A 24,377-nucleotide genomic window follows, 5' to 3' on the forward strand; every position below is an offset into this window, starting at 1 on the left:
GCCCGGGCGGCCCCGACGTCAGACCCACCCCGCCCCTCAGCGCCTGTCAGACCGGGAGGGAGGCCGAGCCCCGCCCCCCTCGGGGGGGAAGGCAGCCAGCGGAGCCCACGAATCAGAGAGTCCGACATATCCCCCGGCCGGGCGCCGGGCAACCAATCGCCGCACGTGTGTGATCCCGCGCCCGTCCAGGAGGGCGGCTGCAGGCGCTAAGGCGGCGACTGGGGGAGTCGCTGCTGAGGCGGCCGCGGGCCCGGGTCGCGTCGGCGTAGCTCCGCGCGGCCGAGCCGGGCTGGCAGCAGCTGGCGCCTGGCGGTGAGGGCGGGCTCCCGGATGGGTGGAATGGCCCTCACCTAGGGCGGTGGGAGAAGCAGCTGAGCCGAGGATGCTGGGGAGGCGGCGCGGCGGCTCCTCACTCATCCCAGGTAAGGGGGACGCCGCGCTCGCTGCGGCTCGGGTCGGAGCGTCGCCCCGGCCCCGCTGTGCTCCCTCCGCCGCTCACCTAGCTCCGAGTCCCGGCCGCCTCTGTCCTGGCATCCCTCGGCCCCAGTCGCCGCCGGCCGCTGCATCTCCCCTCTGCCCTCGGGCGGTTGTCCAGCTCCGCCCCCTCAGCGCAGAGCCCGGCGGCCCGGCGCCCACCCCTTCCCCCAGCGCCGGCGTTTCCCTGTCTCGGGCTTCCTTTTAGCCCGGCTCGCCCCCGCCGTGGTCGGCCTCCCGCCCTCTCCCGCCTCCTCCGCGCCTTTCCCTCTCTCTCGCGGGGCTGGCATCGTTTCCCAGACCCCGCGGTCCTTCGGGGCGCCTGCCGGGGATGAGACGCCCTGGCCCCCCCGGATTGGACTTTTGCCCTCACCTATACCCGGGCTTCCCTTCCTCAGTCTCACCCTATCCTTGCCTCCTATACGGTGTCCTCTGGACATTTCACTCGCGCCCCCCCACCCCCATGCCAAGTATTCCTGGGTTTTGCCCTTTTGCTCCCAGTTGCCTTCCTTTCCCAACTCGCCCCTTCTCCCTTCGCTTCCATCAACCACCGTCGCTAGCACTTCTTTTCCTTTACACTGAAACCTTCACACACTGCGACTCTCCTGAATGCCCGGTCTGTAGTTTTAACACCGTAGTTCGTCTTTCAGTGAGCTGCACCCATAACGTGTCAAGTGTATTGCCCAGAGTCTGGCACACAGTAGGCCTGGTACATGGTAGGTGCTCACACGTCTTACCATCTTCCTCCTTCCAGGCCTTTGTACTCTCCACATGGTGGTAGCAAGAGGTCCAGCATCCAAAGGGAATTGATGCGCTACCTGAAGAGTGGTATAGGAGGTGGCGGGATGAATTAGTGAACTCCAAGTGTGATAGAGATTACATTGTCAGTTACTTACTGCAGTCATCCCGAAGAACTGAATTCTGCTCTCTTTGTGCCATGTGTTGTTTTATAATAATTGGCTTTGTAAAGTATTCTTAACAATGTTTGCAATGTAATTGCCCCCTTAAACCCCCCCCCCCCCGTCTGGTGTTTGCTGAACCTTTATTTTTTAGGGAAGAAATAGCCCCTAACTCCTAGTTGAAATAGCATTGTGTGTAAGAAGTATTTCACATGTTTATCTCCCAGCTGGATAGTCCAGTCTGCAGTGAATTTTCATCCTTTAAGAGTCTGCCGGGAGGAATCAGGTTCAGATTTCTTGGAATCAACTGTTGAAGGGACCAAAATGCTTAGGAGTGGAAGTTCTGACAAGTTCTCTAAGAGTGAAAGAGGAATTAGCCACCCCCGTCCCCCTTTCTGGCTCTCAGAGGAAATGACTATAGTCGATTTTTAAAAAGAGTAAAATAAGTTTGACTTTTTAAAATTATAAAAGCAGTGTTACTGGCCTCAAGCCATTCTTGCCACATTTGCTCTGATGGTTTCCAAGCCTGGATGAATCAAACAGTCGGCTTTTCCTGCTCCTTGGGTCTCCAGAGCAGGCTGGAGGAAAGTGTGTAACAGCCGCTGGTGCTGTTCTAGACTTCTGGATCCCAACTTCACTTGCACTGTCTGGAGATGCTTTGACTTACTCCTCAGCTTCCTTTTATGTACCCACACCTAATTGCTGTCTGTAGGTTTCTACCGTTCTCCTTTCCTTGTCCTACTCTTGACTTCTCTACATTGCTCATCTTGTCTCCTACTTCACAGAAGAAATTGGTGGGCATCAGCCCTGAACTCTTAAGGGTGTGTCATTTTTCTGTGTGCTTATACCTCTCTGATATCTGATCTCCTTTCCTTTTACCAGAGGAAGGTGTTACTTTCTAAGGCTGACTGACATCTTTCCTATTCTATATTCTCTCTCTTTTTCTCAGCCTGCACACATGCTCAGGTTTTCACCAACGAAAACAAACAAAAACAAAACATTGCCTTGATATGCTTTCCCTCAGATTAATGTGGTATTCCTTAGGGTTTTACTTTCTGTTCTTTTTTCTGTCCTCTAATTTCCTTGTGTGAGTACACTTCCCTTCATGGCTTTAAGTAGCACCTGTATATTTTTGGTTTTCAAAGATGTATATTCAGTCCTCATTTTTCTTGAACTTTCAGGTGTTTCGTATTTTCGTCTGTCTATTGGGTAACTATACTTGGATACTTGGTACTTCAAACTTGGTTATTTTTTCCTTTCTCTTCCCTCATCTTGCTCATCCACAAGCTTCCTATTTTAGGGTCTTCACCCTAGAAACCTTAGAATCCTCTTCTTTCCTATCATTAAGTCTACCATAGATCCTATTGTTCCTACCTGAAATTCTTTTCTTTCTCTCCTCATTGCCAGAAGATTGGTTGAGGTCTGGGTTATGTTTTTCCTGAACAGAGTAGGCCGTTTTCAACCCAGGCTCTACTTTAAAACCACCTGGGGAGCTTTTAAAGGTTAAGGATGAGGGGATCAAGGCATCCAGGAGATTCTGATTCTTGGTCTGGTGTGGGGCCAGACCTTTTCATTTAAAAAATGTTTCTCCTCTTGTAAAAATAAAATACAGTGTGTGTGTATGAAAAAAAAAAGTTTCTCATGTGGCAGTAACAGGCAGCTAGGGCTGAGAACTGGCTTGAGAGCTCTAAGAGGGAGTGAGAACCCTGAGGAACTATATATAGCATTTAACTCATCCTTTATAAATCAGCATAAATGTCACTTTTGTTGGCATGGTTAGTTGCCTACTTTCCTGATATTTTGTACATGTACCTATTAAACTACTTATCACATTTTATTTAAATTATTTCTCATGGGCCCATTTTTGTCATGACTAGGAGTTCCTGGAGGTCTGGGATTATGCCTAAAGGTAAACTACTGTTTCTTATACTACTCGGAGCACTTCTGATACCAAACATGTAGGTCTTCCCCTCACATTAAATACTTCTCCAACTCTCCAGGCTACAACTGGGTATTCTACAATTCAACTTAATTATTACTAGCTACCTGGATTTAGTGCAGACCCCACAGATTAAGGACTCAGTCCTGCACGACTCCTCCCAACTTCAGACCAATCACAAGTCCTAGATTGTGACCTGTACTTCTGACCAATTGGGTATAAACTGGGGCTTCCCACAGCTCCCTCCTCAGGTCAGTAATTTGCTATAATGGCTCACAGAACTCAGGAAAGCTCTTTACTTACCTTTACCCATTTACTGTATTATAAAGGCTGTAACTCAGGAACAGCCAGATGGAAGAGATGCATAGGGCAAGGTATGTGGGAAGGGGCATGGAGCTTCCATGAGCTTCCATGCCTCTTCTGGGCTCGCCATCCTCCCAGCACCTCAGTGTATTCACCAGCCTGGAAGCTTTCCCAACCCCTTTATTTAGGATTTTCATGGAGGCTTCATTACGTAGGCATACTTGATTAAATCACTGGCCGCTGGTTATTAGCTTCTTTCCCCTTCCAGAGGTCAGGGGTTGATTCCTCTGGCAACCAGCTCCCATTTTCCCAGATGTGGTTGAAAGGACCCTATTATGAATAACAAAAGATGTTCCTCTCACCCCTATCAAGAAATTTAAGGGTCTTAGGAGCTCTATGCTAGGAACCAGGGATGAAGATTGATACACTGTTCTATTCTACAATAAATCTTATAATATCACAATATCACAGTGCCTTATTTATCTGTTCATCACTGCCTTGCACAATACTTGGTATATTTTAGAAATGATAAAAATTGGCTGAATGAATCAGTTGGTAAATAATGTAAAACAGATCACTGAATTCACGGTTTTGCAAGCTGACCAGCTGTTTCTTTTTTGGCTGCTTAACAGGTCACTGGTCATACCTGCACAGTCATTCTTGTTTTAAAAACACACACACTCTATAAATTAGAGTGCATTAAGAGAAATATTTGCTCTTATGCTTTGGCTTTTAAGATGGTTAAACTATGACAGTATTATAGAGGTTCATTCAGGCTTCCTCTTTAGCAGATACTATTTAAAATAGATTTTATTTCATATGGTTGAAGCAGATATATCTTTTTTAAACAAATAGCTCTGATTTTAGGCTTATAAGCTTTGGAATCTTTAGAACAAAAACTGTCCAATTGATAAAGATCTTGAACAGTGGCAGAACTTTCTTTCTTTTTTTTTTTTTTTTTGGCGGTACGCGGGCCTCTCACTGTTTTGGCCGGACTCACAGGCTCAGCGGTCATGGCTCACGGGCCAGCCGCACCGCGGCATGTGGGATCTTCCCGGACCGGGGCACGAACCCGTGTCCCCTGCATCGACAGGCGGACTCTCAACCACTGCGCCACCAGGGAAGCCAGAGCTTTCTTTTTAACTAAGAGAATTAAGGAAGTAGGATTAAAGCCATCTACCTATGTGAATAGCATTGGTGATGGTGAGGGGGGAAAATCTGTAATTCTCAAATATTTAATTACTGTTATAGGAAAAACTTGTAATTGCTCATATATTAATATCAGCATATTTTATAATTCCTCAGAGCTAAGATGTAAACTGTAGAGTAGTTTGCCGTTTTTTAGTTTTTAGTTTTTTTTTTTTTTTTTTTTTTGGCCATGCCGGGCAGCTCTTGGGGTCTTAGTTCCCCGACCAGGGGTCGAACCCTAGCCCCTGGCAGTGGGAGCGCTGAGTCCTAACCACTGGACCACTGGAAACCAATGGATTCCCTGTTTCTTAGTTTTCTTAAGACTTTGTCAGCTATGTCTCTTTATAGAATTTGTGGTTGACAGGTCTTTACTTTCAGCATTTGAAAAATGCCACTTCCTTCAGATATCCATGATTTCAGATGAGAAATCTTCTGTCATTGGGATTTGTGTTTCCCTATAGCTAATGTATTCTCTCTTCCTGGCTGCTTTAAAGATTTTTTCTTTGTCTTCAGTTTTCAGAAGTTTAATTATGGTACGTCTTAGCATGGATTTTTTTGGGTATATCCTATTTGGAATTCTGTTAGCTTCTTGAACTGTGAGTTAATGTCATTTGCCAAATTTGGGATATTTTCAGCCATTTCTTAGAATAACTTTTCAGCCCCACTCTCTTTTCTTTCTGTGACTCTGATGATACAAATATTAGGTCTTTTGTTACTGTCCTACAGGGCATGAGGCATTCTTTTTTTTTTTCCTCTGGTGCTCAGATTGGGTAATTCTTAATGTTCTACTTCTAGTTTCAAGTTTGCTCCTTCTTTCTTCTGTCATATTCATTCTGCTGTTGAGCCCATCCAGTGAGGTTTTGTTTTGTTATTGTATTTTTCAGTTCTGTAACTTCCATTTGATTTTTTTCTGTTTGTCTTCTCTTTCTTTGATAATATTTTCTATTTTGTTTGTTTTGTTTCAAGAATATGTCTCATTGCTCATTAAAGCATGATGACTGCTATAAAATTCTTGTCAGATAATTCCAACATCTGATTCATCTTGGTGTTAGTCTATGTTAATGTCTTTATTCATTCAAGTTGTGATTTTCCTGGTTCTTGGTGTGATGAGTGGCTTTTGATTGTGTCCTGGACAGTTTTGATATTTTTGTTAGGAGACTCTGGATCCTATTTAAATCTTTTATTTTATAGGTGAGAGAGATTAAAAGTTATAAACTTCCAGTTATAAAATAAATAAATCTTGGGGGTGTAATATACAGCATAGGGAATATAGTCAATAATATTGTAATAACTTTGTATGGTGACAGCTGGCAACTAGACTTATGGTAGTGATCATTTTGTAATGTATAAAAATATTGACTCACTATGTTGTACACCTGAAATTAATATAAATTGTAAGTCAGTTACACTTCAATTAAAAAATGCCTTCTATTTTAGTAGGCAGTCACCCTAGAAAGTTTAATGCGTAGGGCCCAGCCTACTTTCTTTTTTTGGTAGCAGCTTTATTGAGCTATAATTCACATACCATACATTCGCCCATTTAAGGTGTAAATTTTTTTTAGTATATTTACAGGGTTGTGCAACCCTTACTACAGTCAATTTTAGGACATTTTCAAGAAACTGCACACTCCTTACCTGTCACCTCCAACTCTCCCACTTGTCATCCCCTCCATCCCTAGGCAACTGCTACTCTGTTTTCTCTCTGTATAGATTTGCTTATTCAGGACATTTCATATAAATGTAATCATACAATATGTAGTCCTTTGTTACTGATTTCTTTCACTTTGCATGTTTTCAAGGTTCTTCCGTGTTGTAGAATGTATCAATATTTTATTTCTTTTTCTTGCTGAATAATATTCTATTTTATGCATAGACCACATTTATATATTAATCAGTTGATGGGTGTTTGGGTTGTTTTTACATTTTGGCTGTTATGACTAATGCCGCTATGAACATCTGTGTACAAGTTTTTGCGTGGACATGTTTCATTTCTCTTATACCTATGGGTGGAATTGCTGGGTCATGTGGTAACTCTAGAACTGTAGGTCTAATATCTTGAGGAACTACCAGACTGTTTTCCAAAATGGCTACTCTATTTTACATTTCTATTAGCAAGAAATGAGGGTTCCAATTTTTCCACCTCGTTGCCAAGACTTGTTATTATCTGACCTTCGTATTTTAGCTATCTGAATGGGTATGAAGTAATATCTCATTGTGGTTTTGATTGCATTTCCCTGATGGCTAATGATGTTGAGCATCTTTTCATGTGCTTTTTGGCTATTTGTATATCTTTGGAGGAATATCTGTTCCTTTGTCCATTTTTAAATTGAGTTATTTGTCCTTCTGTTGTTGAGTTGTAAGATTTCTTTATATATTCTGGATACTAGACCCTTATCAGATATGATTTGCAGATACAAATCTCCTGTTCTGTAGGTGTCTTTTCACTTTCTTTCTCTCTTTCTTTTTTAAAATTTATTTATTTTACTCGTTTATTTTTGGCTGTGTTGGGTCTTGTTGCTGTGCGCAGACTTTCTCTAGTTGCGGCGAGCGGGGGCTACTCTTTGTTGTGGTGCGCGGGCTTCTCATTGCGGTGGCTTCTCTTATTGCGGAGCACAGGCTTAGTTGCTCCGCAGCAAGTGGGATCTTCCCAGACCAGGGCTCGAACCCATGTCCCCTGCATTGGCAGTGGTTAAGTGGATTCTTAACCACTGTGCCACCAGGGAAGCCCTCTTTTCACTTTCTTGATGGCACAAAGGTTTTTAATTTTGATTAAGTCAAGTTTGTCTTCTTTTTTTCTTTCGTTGCTTGCGCTTTATGTTTCATATTTAAGAAACCATTGCCTGATTCAAGGTCATGAAAGCTTACTCCGATGTTTTCTTCCAAGAGTTTTATAGTTTCAGCTCTTACATTTAGATCTTTAATCCACTTTTGTGAATTTTGTATGTGGTATGAGATAGGGGTCCAACCTCATTTTTTGCTATAGATATTCAGTTGTCTTAGCACCATATGTTGAAAATACTATTCTTTCTCCCTTTGAATTGTCTTGGCACTCTTGTCTGGTTGGAATTTTGATAGAGATTGCATTGAACTTGTAGATCAGTTTGGGGAATATTGCCATCTTAACTGTATTATTCTTCCAATCCATGAGCATGTAATGACTTTTCACTTATTTAGATCTTCTTTAATTTACTTCAATAGTGTTTTCTAGTTTTCAGTGTACAAGTTTTGCATTTTTTGGTTAAATGTATTTCTTAATATTTTATTTAGTTATTTTTTTTTTGTGGTACATGGGCCTCTCACCGTTGTGGCCTCTCCTGTTGCGGAGCACAGGCTCCAGACGCACAGGCTCCAGACGCACAGGCTCAGTGGCCATGGCTCACGGGCCCAAACGCTCCGTGGCATGCGGGATCCTCCCGGACCGGGGCACGAACCCGTGTCCCCCGCATCGGCAGGCGGACTCTCAACCACTGTGCCACCAGGGAAGCCCAATATTTTATTCTTTTGGTGCTATTGTAAGTGGAATTCTTTTCTCAATTTTGTTTTTGGATTTTTATTGATAGTATATAGAAATATAATTGAATTCTTTATATTAGTCATGTACCTTAAAACCATACCAAATTAATTTAATAGTTCTGATAGTTTTTTAGTGACTTATTAGGATTTTATATATACATGATATATAATCTCTGAAGAGAGATAGTCTTACTTCTTCCTTCCAATCTGGATTGTTTTTCTTTTCTTTTTCTTGTCTCACTGCCCTGGCTAGAATCTCCTGTATAATACTGAATAGAAATGGTGAGAGTGTACATCCTGTCTTGTTCCTGATATTAGGGGGAATCGTTAAATGTGAAGTTAGCTGTGGGTTTTCTTAGATGTCCTTTTTCAAGTTGATGATGTTCTCTATTTCTAGTTTATTCATTGTGTTTATCATGAAAGAGTGTTGGATTTTGTCCAATGCTTTTTTCAGTGCCTATTTGAGATCATGTGGTTTTTGCTCTTTTGTATGACATTAATTGATTTTCATATGTTGAAGCAACTTTGCATGCATGGAATACACCACATTTGGTCATGATGTGTGATTCTCTATATATGTTGTTGGATTTGGTTTGCTGCTATTTTGTTGAGGATTTTTGCATTTATATAATAAATGTTTATTTATAGTTTTCTTGTATTGTCTTCGTCTGGTTTTGAAATCAGGAAAATTGGCTTCATAGGATGAGTTGGGAAGTGTTCCCATCTCTTCTGTATTTTGGAAGAGTTTGTTAAGGGTTGGTGTTCATTCCTTTTTTTTTTTGTGGTACGCGGGCCTCTCACTGTTGTGGCCTCTCCCGTTGCGGAGCACAGGCTCCGGACGCGCAGGCCCAGCGGCCATGGCTCACGGGCCCAGCCGCTCTGCGGCATGTGGGATCCTCCCGGACCGGGGCACAACCCCATGTCCCCTGCATCGGCAGGCGGACTCTCAATCACTGTGCCACCAGGGAAGCCCTGGTGTTCATTCTTAATGTTTCATAGAATTCACCTGTGAAGCCATCTGGTCCTGGGCTTTTCTTTGTGGGATGTTTTTGATTATTTATTCAATTTCTTTACTTGTTATAGCTTTATTCAAATTACTTCTTTGTGAGTTGATTTGAGCAGTTTGTGTCTTCTGGGGATTTGTCCATTTCACCTAGGTTTTGTAATTTGTTATATTACAATTTTTATAGTATTCCATACAAGCCTTTATAATCATTCTTACTTATGTAAAGTTGGTAGTAATTTCAGTAATTTGGGCGTTAGTAATTTGGGTCTTCTCTCTTTTGTTCTTGTTCACTCTAACTAAATGATCGTCAATTCTGTTGATCTTTTCAAAGAACCGACTTTTTGTTTTGTTGATTTTCTCTATTCTTTTATTCTCTATTGTATTTATTTCACGAATTATTTCCTTCTGTCTGCTGGCTTTGGGTTTAGTTTGTTCTTCTTTTTCTAGTGTCTTAAAGCGTACAGTTTGGTTGTTGATTTGAGATCTTTTTAATTTTTAAAATTAAAAAAAATCTTTAATTCAGATATAATTGACATATAAGATTGTGTACGTTTAAGGTGTGTAACATGTTGACTTGAGATCTTTTTTTTAAATACAGGTGTTTACAGCGATAAATTTTCTCATAGCATGGCTCTTGCTGCTTTTGTCACGTCCCATAAGTTTTGGTTTCTATCGCAAAGTATTTTTCTTTGTTTTGGCTGTGTTGGGTCTTAGTTGCAGCATGCAGGATCTTCATTGAGGCATTCGGGGTCTTTTGTTGTGGCACGTTGGCTTCTCTCTAGTTGTGGTACACGGTCTTCTCTAGCAGGCTTCTCTCTAGTTGTGGCATGCAGGCTCCAGGGCACATGGGCTCTGTAGTTTTGTGGCATGCAGGCTCTCTCCTTGAGGTGCACAAGCTCAGTAGTTGTGACATGTGGGCTTAGTTGCCCCATGGCATGTGGGATCTTAGTTCCCTGACCAGGGATTGAACCTGTGTCCCCTGTGTTGGGAGGTGGATTCTTTACCACTGGACCACCAGGGATGTCCCCCAAAATATCTTCTAACTTCCCATATGATTTTTTGGCTCATTGGTTATTTAGGGGAGTGGTGTTTATTTTCACATCTTTGTAAATTTCTTAAATTATTTTCCCGTTATTGTTTTCTAATTTCATTCCATTGTTGTTGGAGAATATAGTTTGTATGATTTCAATCCTTTAAATTTACGGAGACTTCTTTTATGGCCTGTTTTAGAGAATGTTACCTGTGCACTTGAAAACAATGTATATTCTGCTATTGTTGCTTGGACTGTTTTATAGATGTTTGCTAGATTTTGTTGGTTTGTAGTGTTGTTCGAGTCTTCTGGTTCCTTGCTGATCTTTTGTGTGGTTGTGTTATCCATATTGAAATTAGAGTATTGAAGCCTCCAACTGTTATTGTTGAATTGTCTATTTCTCCTTTCAATTCTGTCAGATGTTGCTTCGTATATTTGGGGGTTCTGTTATTAGGTGCATATATGTTTATAATTGTTATATCTTCTTGATAGATTTGTCCTCTTGTAATTATAAAAATGTTCCTTGTCTTTAGTAACAATTTTTATCTTACAGTGCATTGTATCTGATGCTAGTATAGCTACTCCAGAGTCTTTTGGCTACTGTTTATGTGTGTGTATTTTTCTCTCCTTTTGCTTTCAGCCCACTTAGTCTTTGAGTCTAAAGTATGTCTTGTAGAAATCATATATTTGGATTTTTTTTAATTGTTTTTTGTTTTCGTTTTGGTCCCTTCTGCCAATCCTCACCTCTTGAGTGTGTAATCGATTTACATTTAATGTAATTACTGGTATATTAGGATTTATGTTTTCCATTTTACTATTTGTTTTCTATATGTTTTATGTCTTTTTAGTTTCTCTATTCCTCCATTACTGCCTTTTTGTATTAAATATTTTCTAGGATATGTTTTAATTAGCTTGTTATTTCTTTTATTATAATTTTCTTTATTTTCCTGGTGATTACAGTTAGTATCTTAGAGCAATCTATTTTGGATTAATACCAACTTAATTTCAATAGTATGCAAAAACTTTGTTTTAATAGAGTTCTGTTCATTTCCTCCTTCTTTATGTTCTTATTGTCATTCAAACTGCATATTTTATAATAAAATCCCATCAACAGTTATTTAATTATTGCTTTATGCAGTTGTCATTTAATTCATGTAGGAAAAGAGTTATGAACAAAAATATCTTTATACTGCCTTTTGTATTTATCTGTGTAGTTATCTTTATTAGTGCTTATTTCTTCATGTGGATTTGGGTTACTGTCTAGCGTCTTTTTATTTCATCATTAAGGACTCCCTTTATTTCTTGTACAGCAGCCCTTCCAGCGATGAATTCTTTCAGTTTTGTTTAGTGGGGATATCTTAATTTCTCTTTCTTCTTTTTTTTTAAAAGAGATAGTTAGTTTTTAAATTATTTGTTTATTTATTTTTTAGATTCTTTAAAAAATTTAATTTAATTAATTTATTTTTTGGCTGTGCTGGATCTTCGTTGCTGTGCGCGGGCTTTCTCTAGATGTGGCAAGTGGGAGCTACTCTTCGTTGCCGTGCTCAGGCTTCTCCTTGTGGTGGCTTCTCTGGCTGCGGAGTGCAGGCTCTAGGTGCACGGGCTTCAGTAGTTGTGGCATGTGGGCTCTAGAGTGCAGGCTAAGTAGTTGTGGCACACAGGCGTATTTGCTCCATGACATGTGGGATCTTCCCGGACCGCGGATCGAACCCATGTCCCCTGCATTGGCAGGTGGATTCCTAGCCACTGCACCACCAGGGAAGTCCCTCTCCTTCATTTTTGAAGGATAGTTTTGCTGGATTTAGAATTCTTGATTGATAGTCTTTTTCCTTTTCTTTTAGCACTGCGATTATGTTATCCCACTGTCTCTGGCCTCTGTGGTTTTGATGAGAAGTCAGCTTTTCATCTTATTGAGGATTTTGAATGCGATGAGTCACTTTTTTCTTGGTACCTTCAATAACCTCTGTTTTTGGCTTCTGACAGTTTGATTATAATGTGTCTAGCTGTATATCTCTTTGATTTATCCTACTTGGTGTTTATCTCGTTCCTCAGTTGTTAAGATTAATGTTTTTCACTGAATTTAGGGTGTTTTCAGCCATTTATTTATGTAACTCTTGATTTTTTCCTCTTTTTGTCTCCTCTGGGACTTCTGCATATTTTGGTGTGCTTGATGATATCCCAGAGATCTGAGGCTGAATTCACTTTTGTTCATTCTTCTTTCTGTTTTTCAGACTAGAAAATCAATCTCTCTTTAAGTCTGCAGATTCTTCAGCTAGCTTAAATCTGCTGTTGAGCCCCTCTAGTGAATTTTTCATTTTAATTATTTAACTCCAGAATTTCTGCTTGGTTCTTTTTTTAAAGAATAATTTTTATCTCTATTGATACTCCCTATTTGGTGAGAAATTCTCGTAATTCCTTTAAATTCTTCAGACATGATCTCCTTTAGTTCTTTTTTTTTTTTTTTTTTTGCGGTACGCGGGCCTCTCACTGTTGTGGCCTCTCCCGTTGCGGAGCACAGGCTCCGGACGCGCAGGCTCAGTGGCCATGGCTAACGGGCCCAGCCGCTCCGCAGCATGTGGGATCTTCCTGGACCGGGGCATGAACCCGTGTCCCCTGCATCAGCAGGCAGACTCTCAACCACTGCGCCACCAGGGAAGTCCTCCTTTAGTTCTTTGAACATAGTTACAAAAGCTGATTTAAAGTCCTTGTCTAGTAAGTCCAACATCTGAGCTTCCTTAAGGATAGTTTCTGTTGACTGCCCTTTTTTCCCCTGTGTTTGGGTCATACTCTCTTGTTTCTTTGTGTGTCTCATAGTTTTTGCTGAAAATGGACATTTTAAATAATATAATGTAGCTACTCTGAAAATCACCCTCTCTCCCAGGGTTTGTTGTTGTTGCTATTAGTTTTGTTACTTTTTTGGACTAATTCTGTAAACCCTGTACTCTTTGTCCTGTGTAACCACTGAAGTCTCTGCTTGGTTTGCTTAGTGGTTAGCTAATGATTGGGCAGATTTCCTTATGTCTTGAACCCATAAGTCTCCTAACCTTGTTGAGGGACTGTGTGTGTGTGTGTGTGTGTGTGTGTGTGTGTGTGTGTGTGTGTGTGTTGTGGCTCCCTTAATGCACCAGAAATTTGCATTGTGCCTTAGCCTTTACTTCCTGGTTGTGTAGAATATCAGGGTCAGCCAGAAGTGAGAGAATAGGGCCTTCCTAGGTCTTTCCTGGGCATGTGCATGCCTTCTAGATTACTAAAAATATGTTGGAGCTTTTCTAAACCCTCTACATCTCATTCCTCAGTTTTTCCTTTTAAGTTTTTTGATCAATATATTGTTTGCCCCAATTGTTATTGCCACTGCAGACAGCTATGGCATTAAAAAATTGTCTCTGGTTATTTTAACAAAAGCCCTGGGGATGGAATTGTTTACATTGAGGGTGCTCTGATTCAGGTCCAATGAAGATAAGCCCTGAGAATGGAGTTTTTCCAGTGAACTGCTAGACTGGTTAAGTAATACAATTCTTTGGAGTTGTGGTTTCAGAGGGAGCGCCTAACCTCTTCTGCTCCCTTCAGTGGCTACTGGACTGCTGTTATTCCCACCTACCGTGTTTGCAGGTTGTTGATTTCCCAGGCTTCCATGGAGCTGGAAGGAGGGAAATAGGACAAATTGAAATGCCATAAAGCTTGCTCTGCTTGCTGAAATCCAGCTGCTTTTCATGACTAAATGTTTTTAAGATTGTTGCAAGCCTTTGGTTTTCAGATTTCTGAAAAAGTTGATTTTGACCATTTGTGTCAGTGTTCTCATTAATTTTATGGAAGATCAGACTTTTAGAGGTCCTACTCTGCCATGCTGGATGTGTTTCCTTCAGCCTTTTCTTACATTTATGTAGTAGAAGAGTTTCATGCATTAGATTTTAGCACATTTTTTTAGGTTACTGACAACTTTGAGATAATACATTTTTGTTTTTCCAGTTTTCTTTGCTTTTGTTCCCATACACTCTGGTTAAACTGATTACTTAACATTTTCTGAATACATGCTGTACTCTTCCACTTTGAGGCTTCTTATTATCTTATTTTCTCTGCTCAAAATACTCTTTCTTCCCTCAGTCCCACAGTTGGAGTCCTGCTTATCTTCTAAGATTCATTCTGATGTCATTTTCTTCATTTAGCTTTTTATGAGCCCATGGATGTGATCCTTTATTGGAAAACTTGTATTCTTTTTCATACCTTTTGTATGATCTTATACTTTCATCATGTGTGTATATGTGTGTGTGTGTGTGTGTGTGTGTGTGTGTGTGTGTGTATAGTAGGCATACATAGTTTATTGTCTTTTTCCCCTGCTGAGTTGCTAGTTCTTTGAAGCCAAATGATGAATCATACTTACTTATGTGCTCAGTAAATGGTTGTTTAATTCAAGTGTAAGTGTAAGGTTTCATAGCAAGAATGCTCCACATTTTAGGTATTTTACTGGGAATTGCATTTTGTTCATTTATTTTTGAACTGAAGGAAAATGTCTCCTCTGGAAAAATATAACAATACATAGTTGTACACACACTATACTATATAATCCTTTGTAAGGTGCAGGAAGGTGAGACTATAAAGGCAAAATTCAGCTTTTCCCATAGAGGTTGTTATAATAGTGGTTTCTGATCAAAGATTTGATACCCAGATTTTTATAGAGAAGATCACAGAATTCCAGCTCTGAGTAACTTTGTGTCAGAGGCATAATTTCTCACGACAGAAGTGGGAACTTATTTACATGTGAGAGTGACTGTGCTGAAGCAAAACTAAACTGCTAAAAAACACAGGAAATGTAGAGCTACTTCTTGACATGCTAGATTTTAGCTTCCGTGTATGTCTGTTATCTCTTAGGACCAGATCTAGCTCTCCATTCTTTTTTTTTTCTTTTTTTTTTTAGCTCTCCGTTCTTAATGCTATCTAGATAAAATCATCAGGGACTTGCAGAAAGTGTGCAAAAATGCATGCTGTTCATTTATGCAAATAAAGCAGAATGCATACATGGATTTAGAGTTTTCGTTTATCATTCTAATTAGATCTAAGATGATCGAAATAGGATAATTCAAAAATCCACAGGGACTTACCTGGTGATGCAGTGGTTAAGAATCTGGCTGCCAATGCAGCGGACACGGGTTTGAGCCCTGGTCCGGGAAGATCCCACATGCTGTGGAGCAACTAAGCCCGTGCACCACAACTACTGAGCCTGTGCTCTAGAGCCTGTGAGCCACAACTACTGAGCTCACGTGCCACAACTACCGAAGCCTGCACACCTAGAGCCTATGCTCCACAACAAAGAGAAACTACTGCAATGAGAAGCCTGTGCACCATAATGAAGAGTAGCCCCCGCTCACTGCAACTAGAGAAAGCTCACACACAGCAACGAAGACCCAACGCAGCCATAAATTTAAAAATAAATAAATAAATAAATAAATGTATTAAAAAACAAAAGCTAGGTACATTTTTTAAACCATATGCTAATGAAAACCTTATAACACTATCAGAGTCTTAAATTCACTTCATTTGCACCATATGTTGCCTACACTGCTTTTTGTTCATGCCAAGCCTAATGTCTGGGAATCAACCGTGGAATAATCATCATACTTTTAGAGTCAGACCTGGTTTGCAACTTGGTCAACAATTTGCCAAGTATTGATACCTTAAGTAAGTTACTTATTCTTTCTGAGCTTCACTTTCCTTATGTGTAAAATGATTCTAGGACAGAAATGTTAACTTTAACTCCTGGTTTGTTGCAGTGAGTCTAAGGGAGTACAAAAAAATAAGATTCTGATTTATTCATTAATGAGAGTGTAAAATGATAGAGGCAGATGAAATAGACTGATCAATAAAGAAGGTGGATTCGAAGAGCAAGGGCCAGAGGGGGGAAAAACAAGAGGTGAACTTTGTACTTTAGTCTTTCTGAATATAGTCGATCCATATTTTAACACTGGAATCAGGAGGAAAGACCAGTATTCTAATTATAGGAAAGAGTTAGCTGTCTGGGATTTTAGTGAGAAAGAAAGTTTTAGTGGGGTCACTCATTGCATATTTACTGAGTGCTCAATATGCATGTAGCATTTTATGTTATATGCTATGGGGAAAACTGAAAAGGATAAGATATAGTCAGTACCTTCCAAGAACTCACAACAAATTACACTCATAGAATCTAGTTACATTAACTTATTGGCAATCAAGAATCCATGAACTCATTCAAAAGTCCTTACTTTCAAGGAGTTCACAATCTACTGAAAAAAACAGACAAATTAGAAGAAATAAGATATGGGTAAGTACAAGAGCACTAGGAAGGACAACTGCGTCATATGAGACAGAGAGCTGTCAGGAAAGCTTCCTAGAAGAGATAGTATTGAAACCTAATATTGAAGGATGAATGGGAGTTGTGAGTAAGAGATGCTGCACATTGTTGAAGATGAAGGCAGCTTTGAGTGAGTGAGTGTGTGTGTGTGTGTGTGTGTGTGTGTGTCTGTGTAGGGGAGTTGATGAGGAGTAATAAGAGGCTGAGGGGCAGGCAAGGGCTGTATCATGAAAGGCCTTATGGTAAGGATTTTTTTGAAAGAAGTAGAAAGTCATTGAAGGGTTTTAAGAAGGGGAGTGTCATAAGTATATTTACATTTTAGATGGATCACTCTTGGGGGCTTCCCTGGTGGTGTAGTGGTTAAGAATCTGCCTGCCAGTGCAGCGGACACAGGTTCAATCCCTGGTCCGGGAAGATCCCACGTGCCGCAGAGCAGCTGAGCCAGTGCTCCACAACTACTAAGCCTGAGCTCTAGAGCCCGAGAGCCACAACTACTGAGCCCACATGCCACAACTACTGAAGGCCGCGCGCCTAGAGCCTGTGCTCCACAACAAGAAAAGCCACTGCACTGAGGAGCCTGCGCACCACAACGAAGAGTAGCCCCTGCTCGCCGCAACTAGAGAAAGCCGCGCGCAGCAACGAAGACCCAACGCAGCCAAAAATAAATAAATAAAATAAATTAAAAAAAAAAAAAAAAGATCACTCCTGAAACAGGATAGTGAATGAACTGATTAAAGGAAGTCAGAAAGTACCAGTCAGTAGGCTATGGAGTTATCCTTGAGAATAAGATGAGGATGAGAATTAAAGCCATACCAGCAGAGGAAGAAAAGGGAGGAGAATTGATTCAAGAGCTATGAAGGAGGAAGAGTTGACAGGACTTATACCTGTTGTGTATGGAGAGGTTAAGAGAGAAACTACATAAATGCTCCCAGATTTTTAGCTTAAGCATTTGGGAGGAAGTGGTTCATTTACCAGTAGAGGAAAATGAAGAGGAGGATTGATTTACTAGGGAAGATATGTTCCATTTGGTGTTCTTTGAATTTGACAGGCCCAGTGGAACATTCAGATAGAATTTGTCCCTTGGCCTTTGAATGGTCAGGTCTTGGGATTTAGCATAGTTTTGGTTGCAGGCAGATTTGTGAGGCATCAGAAAATAAGTAGGGGGTAGCCATAGATGAAGCAGGATGAGTGTAGGAGTGTGGATGAGGGAACCCAATACCATAAATTAACGTTTTGTGACTGTTTTGTTAATACCTTAATATCTGTTTGGCTGTTTCCAAAGTCTCGGAAAAGCTATTTTTCCCATCTGCTATGAATTTTGTAGATTCAATTTAAAAATCCTGTTGGAATAATGACTGGGATTGCAAAATTTTGTCATGGCCTCCAGATTACTTTGGTTTTGTTTGTAGTTCCTTTTTCATTTTTGATATTATTTGTTTCAGATGACTCTGTAGGCATGTTAAGGAGATTTAAGAGAGATTTCACTAGGTGCTGATTCATCTATAAATTCCTTGCTTTATATTTTATTTGATAATAACGCACCCACTGCATGAATGATGAATGGGTTTTAATTTGTGCTTTTTTTATTTTTTTTAAATGTTTGCTTTAAAGGAGCTTATAGTTTAGTGGGGTACACTAACCACAATACAGTGCATGAACATGCAAGCCAATGTGTTTTTACCAAGTGCTTGAGGTTACAGAAGAGGGAAAAATTGATTTGGGGGGTGAGGGGGATGAGTAAAGAGCCCTGAGGAGGCGTGTATAAAAGAGAGAAAGGGACTTGATACAGGAGGAAGCAGCATGAGCAGAGGCCAGGTGTGTGTGAAGGTGTCTGGTTTGAATGAGGGGTGGTCCTGAAGGGGGCAGGCGTCATGGGAGGAGTGCCAAGGGATGAAGTTGGTGGAAGAGCAGGAGCCAGTGTATGAAGGGTGCCACAGGCCCATGTTCTTTAAAAGTCCTTTCACACGTTATCCACCTGATGGCCACAGCCGCACTGTGGAAGCAAAGAGGACTTGCAGGCATTCCTTTATCTTTGCATTTTCTCTGCAGTCTTCTTGTAATTTCTACTCTGATTACATGTGGAAAAGAGCTTGATTATCATTATTCCTGTTTTATGAATGAGAGACTTGGTGCTCAGTGATTTATCTAGTTTCATATAGCTAAGAAAAAATGGTCTTGAGACTAGAGCCCACGTCTTCTGACTAATATACTAGGCTGCCTTTACATTATTTCAATGCCATCTTCTTTTCTCCTTTACCTATTCTAGTTACTTTTAATTCTAAAACTTAGGAGGTTGGTGGAAAATTTGCATAATTGAGTAACTGAATGAGAGTATATGATTTGAGCAAATTATTTTTTCTTTTCTTTGTGCTCCCTCTCATGGATGATTTAAACAGACGACAAACATGAGTGAAGAATCTAGAACAGGAATGGTTAGCCTACAATGGCCCTCTGATTTATAGGTCTGAGAAGGTTAGAACTTAGTAACTTAAACTTTTTATTTTGTTTTATTTCATTTAACTCTGTATTATGAAAAATTTCAAACATATGCAAAAACATAAAATTACACTGAGCCCTCAAGTACTCATCACTCAGCTTCAACAGTTACTAACTCGTAGTCATCTGATTTCATATAAACCCTTCCTCCCCCTGCCACATCTGCCTTCAGATATTTTTGAAGTAATTCCCAGACATCATTTCATTTAATTTGAACTTTTAAAAACGTTGTGCTTGAGTTTAACTTGTGCTCTTGTCTCTAATTGTGTCCTAAGCATTAGGTCCAGTTCTTAGTATTTGACCAGCTCTTTTCCCTCCTGACCATGGGGTTTTATTGGAAACAAAATTCCAGTACACTGCTCCTTTATGAAGATGGGTCCCAGCAGACTCCCAAAGATCGTCAGCTGTGTGTACTGTATTTTTCTTACATTTGTTGTCAGTGGTTTTAGTGCCAGCCCCCAGGGTGTGGCTAGGAAAAGATGTTCGCATGTTGGTACTCTGACCATGAGCTGACATAAGGATTGGTTTTACAACAGTGGGTTTATTTGAAGTTTCTGCTGAATGCAAAGCTGTCATTCAAATTAAACCCTGGACACTTATTAATTGGCAAGTTCAAGCACACGAAACAGTTATTTTTCCTTTTGCTAAAAAAGCTGGAAGCAAATAGAGAAACCAGCTATAAATTGGACTTTAGACAGAAGGCAAAGTGTCACTGGGTGTTGCCATTTGCCACGTTGGTTGGATGAATAAGCATGGGAAGCAAGGAGCTAATGATTAATAACGGAAAGAAAGCATTTAGGGGATTGTTACGTTCCTATAATTTACCTTTTGCTGGGAAATTTACCCAGCATCTCTTTGTACGTAGCACATGGCTACTTTCCTACTATAAAAGCTGGGTGTAAGGAATGTGATCATGAGTGCATGTGCCTGGGCCTGTGTATATGTGCTGAGTGTTGAAAATGGTCTGCTGACTACCAACCTCTTACACTCCCATGTTTGTTGACTGACACTATTTTTGATTAGAAATCTTTATAAAATTTACAAAGATCTAAGTATGGAAGTATAATGTCATCATTCTCTTCTTCTCTAGAGCATTATTTCTGGGAGTCTTTCATTTGGCTTGCTGGGAAAGAACAGTCTTATTAATAGTAATTTTTCAGATATGTTTGTTGCTGTGTTTCAGTGCTTTTTCCTTCTACTGCAGATAAAAATGAGACTGAACTTTCTAGTGTTTCCTTCTAGCACAGCCTCAGCTTTGTAAACGTCCCAGTTGAGAAAATATTGATACTACTTGTCTGAAAATACAGTGGCCTGGACTTTAAGATATTGGAAAGAGGCCGGTGTGTGTTTGTGTATTCGTGCATGCGCCTGTGGACAGTGGTCAAATATATAAGGGTAATGGTCAGACAAGCTTTTACTGTACTTTCTTCTTAAATTATAGGACTACTTTTTTCAAGAATTTGAGAAGAATCAGTATTGAGGCCTGAGTAGAGACCTCAAGCTCTACAGCATCTCTCTTCCATAGACATTTTCTTCTCAGTTTGATTAGTTTACTTTTACATTTTGAAGACTCAGTGTACACTGTGACCTGGTGCTCTGTTAAGCATGCTGTGGTAAGGGACGGAACATAGACAAGGTCTCTGAGCTTCAGGAGTTTAAAATCTTTGGGAGTAAGTAAAATACACACAGTAAAATGAAGAGTGACCTTTGAAGAGGAGGTAAGATTTAGAGAGGTGGTGAGGAGAATGTGCTACTTGGGCCTCAGTTTCTGTGTCTGTAAAATGAGAGCGTTGGACCAAATGACGTAAAGGCCCCTTTTAGCAGTCATGCTCTATGATTCTTCAAGTTAAGAAACGTCTAAAGACAGAAAATTAGGCTTCATATACTTAGTGAAAAAGTAATGAGGGACTTCCTGGTGGTCCAGTGGGTAAGACTCTGCTCCCAATGCAAGGGGCCGGGTTCAGACCCTGGTCAGTGAACTGGATTCCGCATGCATGCTGCAGGACTGAAGAGTTCGCATGCCACAACTAAGAGTCTGCATGTGGGCTTCCCTGGTGGCGCGGTGGTTGGGAGTCTGCCTGCCGATGCAGGGGACACGGGTTCGAGCCCTGGTTTGGGAGGATCCCGCATGCCGCGGAGCGGCTAGGCCCGTGAGCCACAACTACTGAGCCTGCGTGTCTGGAGCCTGTGCTCCACAACGGGAGAGGCCGCGATAGTGAGAGGCCTGCGCACCGCGATGAAGAGTGGTCCCCGCTTGCCACAACTAGAGAAAGCCCTCGCACAGAAACGAAGACCCAACACAGCCATAAATAAATAAATAAATAAATAAATAAAATAAAAAGAGTCTGCATGCTGCAACTAAGAAGCTCTCATGCTGTAGTGAAGATTCCGCATGCCGCAATGAAGATCCCATGTGCCGCAACTAAGACCTGGTGCAGGCTGAATGAATGAATGAATGAATAGTAATGAGAATGTTTCTGGGGAAGCCAAGAATCCTCTTCTTTTCCTTTTTAGTATCCCTTACAAGGCCTTTGACCACTGTCTTATTTGCTTTCAAACATCTTGAAGGGAAGATAGAACATACTTTTTTTCCCTAAGTGTGTTGGGGGAGACAGTGTTTAATTAATTTATTTTGAAAATAAATTTATTTATTTGTTTATTTTTGGCTGCATTGGGTCTTCGTTGCTGCGCGCGGGCTTTCTCTAGTTGCGGCGAGTGGGGGCTACTCTTCATTGCGGTGCGTGGGCTTCTCCTTGTGGTGGCTTCTCGTTGCAGAGCACGGGCTCTAGGCGCGCGGGCTTCAGTAGTTGTGGCACATGGGCTGAGTAGCTGTGACTCGCGGGCTCTAGAGCGCAGGCTCAGTAGTTGTGGCGCATGGGCTCAGTTCCTCTGTGGCATGTGGGATCTTCCCAGACCAGGGCTCGAACCTGTGTCCGCTACATTGGCAGCGGGATTCTTAACCCTGCACCATCAGGGAAGTCTCAGTGTTTAATTTAAAATGCAACAGGAATGAAGGCTTGAAAAAAATTACCCCAAATTATGTTAATTGACACAGCTCTCAAGTATGATGGGACGTATGGCAGGGTTTTCTTTTTCCCTAAATTGTCCCTTAGTAAAGAGGAAGTTGCCTTCATTTGAGTCCTTATTAAACCTCTAATGTGAAGAGGTACCTTCTCAGTTATTTCACTTTGAACAACAAACTACTGTTTTGGGTTAATGATGTGTTAGCCTGACTCCAGTCAGTGCTGCTTTTGATGCCTATTGACAGAATCAGTAGAAAGAGACAGAGAAATTTAGTGTTGGATGCCTTAAAATAAGCCTTTTCAAGACCATTTTGAAAAATAATACCAGGCTTTGAACAGAGAAATGACGTGTTCTGACTTAAGTTTTGAAAAAAATCTCTTTGGCTGTTGAGTTGAGAATAGACTCTAGGGGGCAGGAGAAGAAGTAAAGATACCTTTCAGAAATCCTGGTGAGAGAATCTGGCAGTCCTAGTAGAAGTGTTGAGAAGTGGTGGGATTCTGACTACATTTTGAAGAAAGAGCCGGTAGAATTTTTGTCAGATTTGGTTGTAGGGTATGAGAAAGAGGTAAATCAAATATGTATTAAATGCTTTGAAATCAAGCACATCTCACACCCTTTGACCTAGCAATTCCCCTTTTAAAAATTCAGAGTAGAAAATAATCATGTGTGCAAAGATGTTTGTACATGCAAGAATATTTATCACAAAAATTTAGAAACAAGTAAGTAATAATACAGAATTGGCCAAATAAACATTGGTAAAGCCTTTTCAGTAGAGTATTATGCAGTCATGAAAATGATTTACAAGTATGTTTCTGGACAAAGAAATACATTCATAATATATTTCTAATTTTTGTCTTTATGTATTTTACTGGGAATTTGGGGTATTTTAATGGGAAGTTATCAGATACTGTTGGTTGCTGCTATAGTAACTTAAAGGTCTATCATGTTAACTTTTTTTTTTTTTTGCGGTACGCGGGCTTCTCACTGTTGTGGCATCTCCCGTTGCGGAGCACAGGCTCCAGATGCTCAGGCTCAGCGGCCATGGCTCACGGGCCCAGCCGCTCCGCGGCATGTGGGATCCTCCCGGACCGGGGTACGAACCCGTGTCCCCTGCATCAGCAGGCGGACTCTCAACTACTGCGCCACCAGGGAAGCCCTATCATGTTAACTTTAGATTGGTGAATTCTATTTTGTATCTAATATGTGCTTGGGGAAGTTTTCAGAGAAGTAGTTATGTTGTTTCTGTACAACTGAATTCTAAATTGTTCATGTAATTTTTGAACCAAGTTGAGTCATTTGTCACCTATTGGATTCTGACATATGTCAGATGTTGGTAAGTTAAATGTAAAGTATGTATAGTACTAAATTTTATCAAAAAGCTTTGCAATTTCAGGGTGATTTCTTAGTGATCACTGCTTTTCTCTCATGCAATGTACATTATGCAACCCCCCAAACAAACAAATGTACTAGAGGAATCATTCCTGTATAACTATAAAATGAAATGGACTAGAGTTAATTGTGTCCCTAAGAGCATTCCTCTTTGCTTCATTAAATGAGTTATGTTTGCTTTGTTTGTATTTAAATGAATTTATATTTCATTTAAATGTTCATAAAATGGAAAATACGGGGATCATTTTTCTAAGATCATTTCTCTACTTTTCTCAGTAAAACCCATTGTTTACTTCATGTCTTCCTATCACCACTGAACCTATCACCATTAAATAATGTTAATCAGAAACATTAATTGGAAGATTTAGAGTCACAGGCTCCCCTCTTCTTGGTCTTCTCCTGTCATCTGTCTTCTCCTCCCCCCCATGTTTCCCCTCAAATTTCTCTTGATTTAAAAATTTTTTTTTGTTTTAAAAATTGTTATACAGTAAAATTGACTTTTTTCTGGTGTATAGTTCTGTGAATTTTCATACATATATTGATTCATGTAACAACTACCACAGTCAGGATACAGAACAGTTCCATCATCCCAGAAAACTTGTGTTATATCCCTTTATACTTAGTCCTCTGGCATCCAGTGATGTAGTTTTGTCTTTTCAAGAATATTTTATAAGTAGAATCATTTTGAGACTGGCTTCTTTCACTCAGCATAATGCCTTTGAGGTTCATTCAGATTGTTGCATGTATCAAGAATTTGTTCCTTTTTACTGCTGGATAGTATTCCAGAAGTGGAT

The 24,377-nt window shown here is 40.5% G+C and overlaps 1 protein-coding gene across 1 annotated transcript in view; it reads left to right on the forward strand.

The window, feature by feature from the left end:
• The first annotated feature begins 205 nt into the window (after positions 1 to 205).
• TPST1 (tyrosylprotein sulfotransferase 1) overlaps positions 206 to 24,377 on the forward strand; it is a 116,844-nt gene continuing 92,672 nt past the window's right edge. Inside the window, exon 1 of the mRNA XM_060032189.1 lies at positions 206 to 422. The gene's annotated coding sequence lies outside the window, so the exon portion shown is untranslated. The remainder of the gene's footprint in view (positions 423 to 24,377) is intronic.

Source organism: Delphinus delphis, chromosome 15 (genome assembly GCF_949987515.2).
Source record: "Delphinus delphis chromosome 15, mDelDel1.2, whole genome shotgun sequence".
NCBI lineage: Eukaryota > Metazoa > Chordata > Mammalia > Artiodactyla > Delphinidae > Delphinus > Delphinus delphis.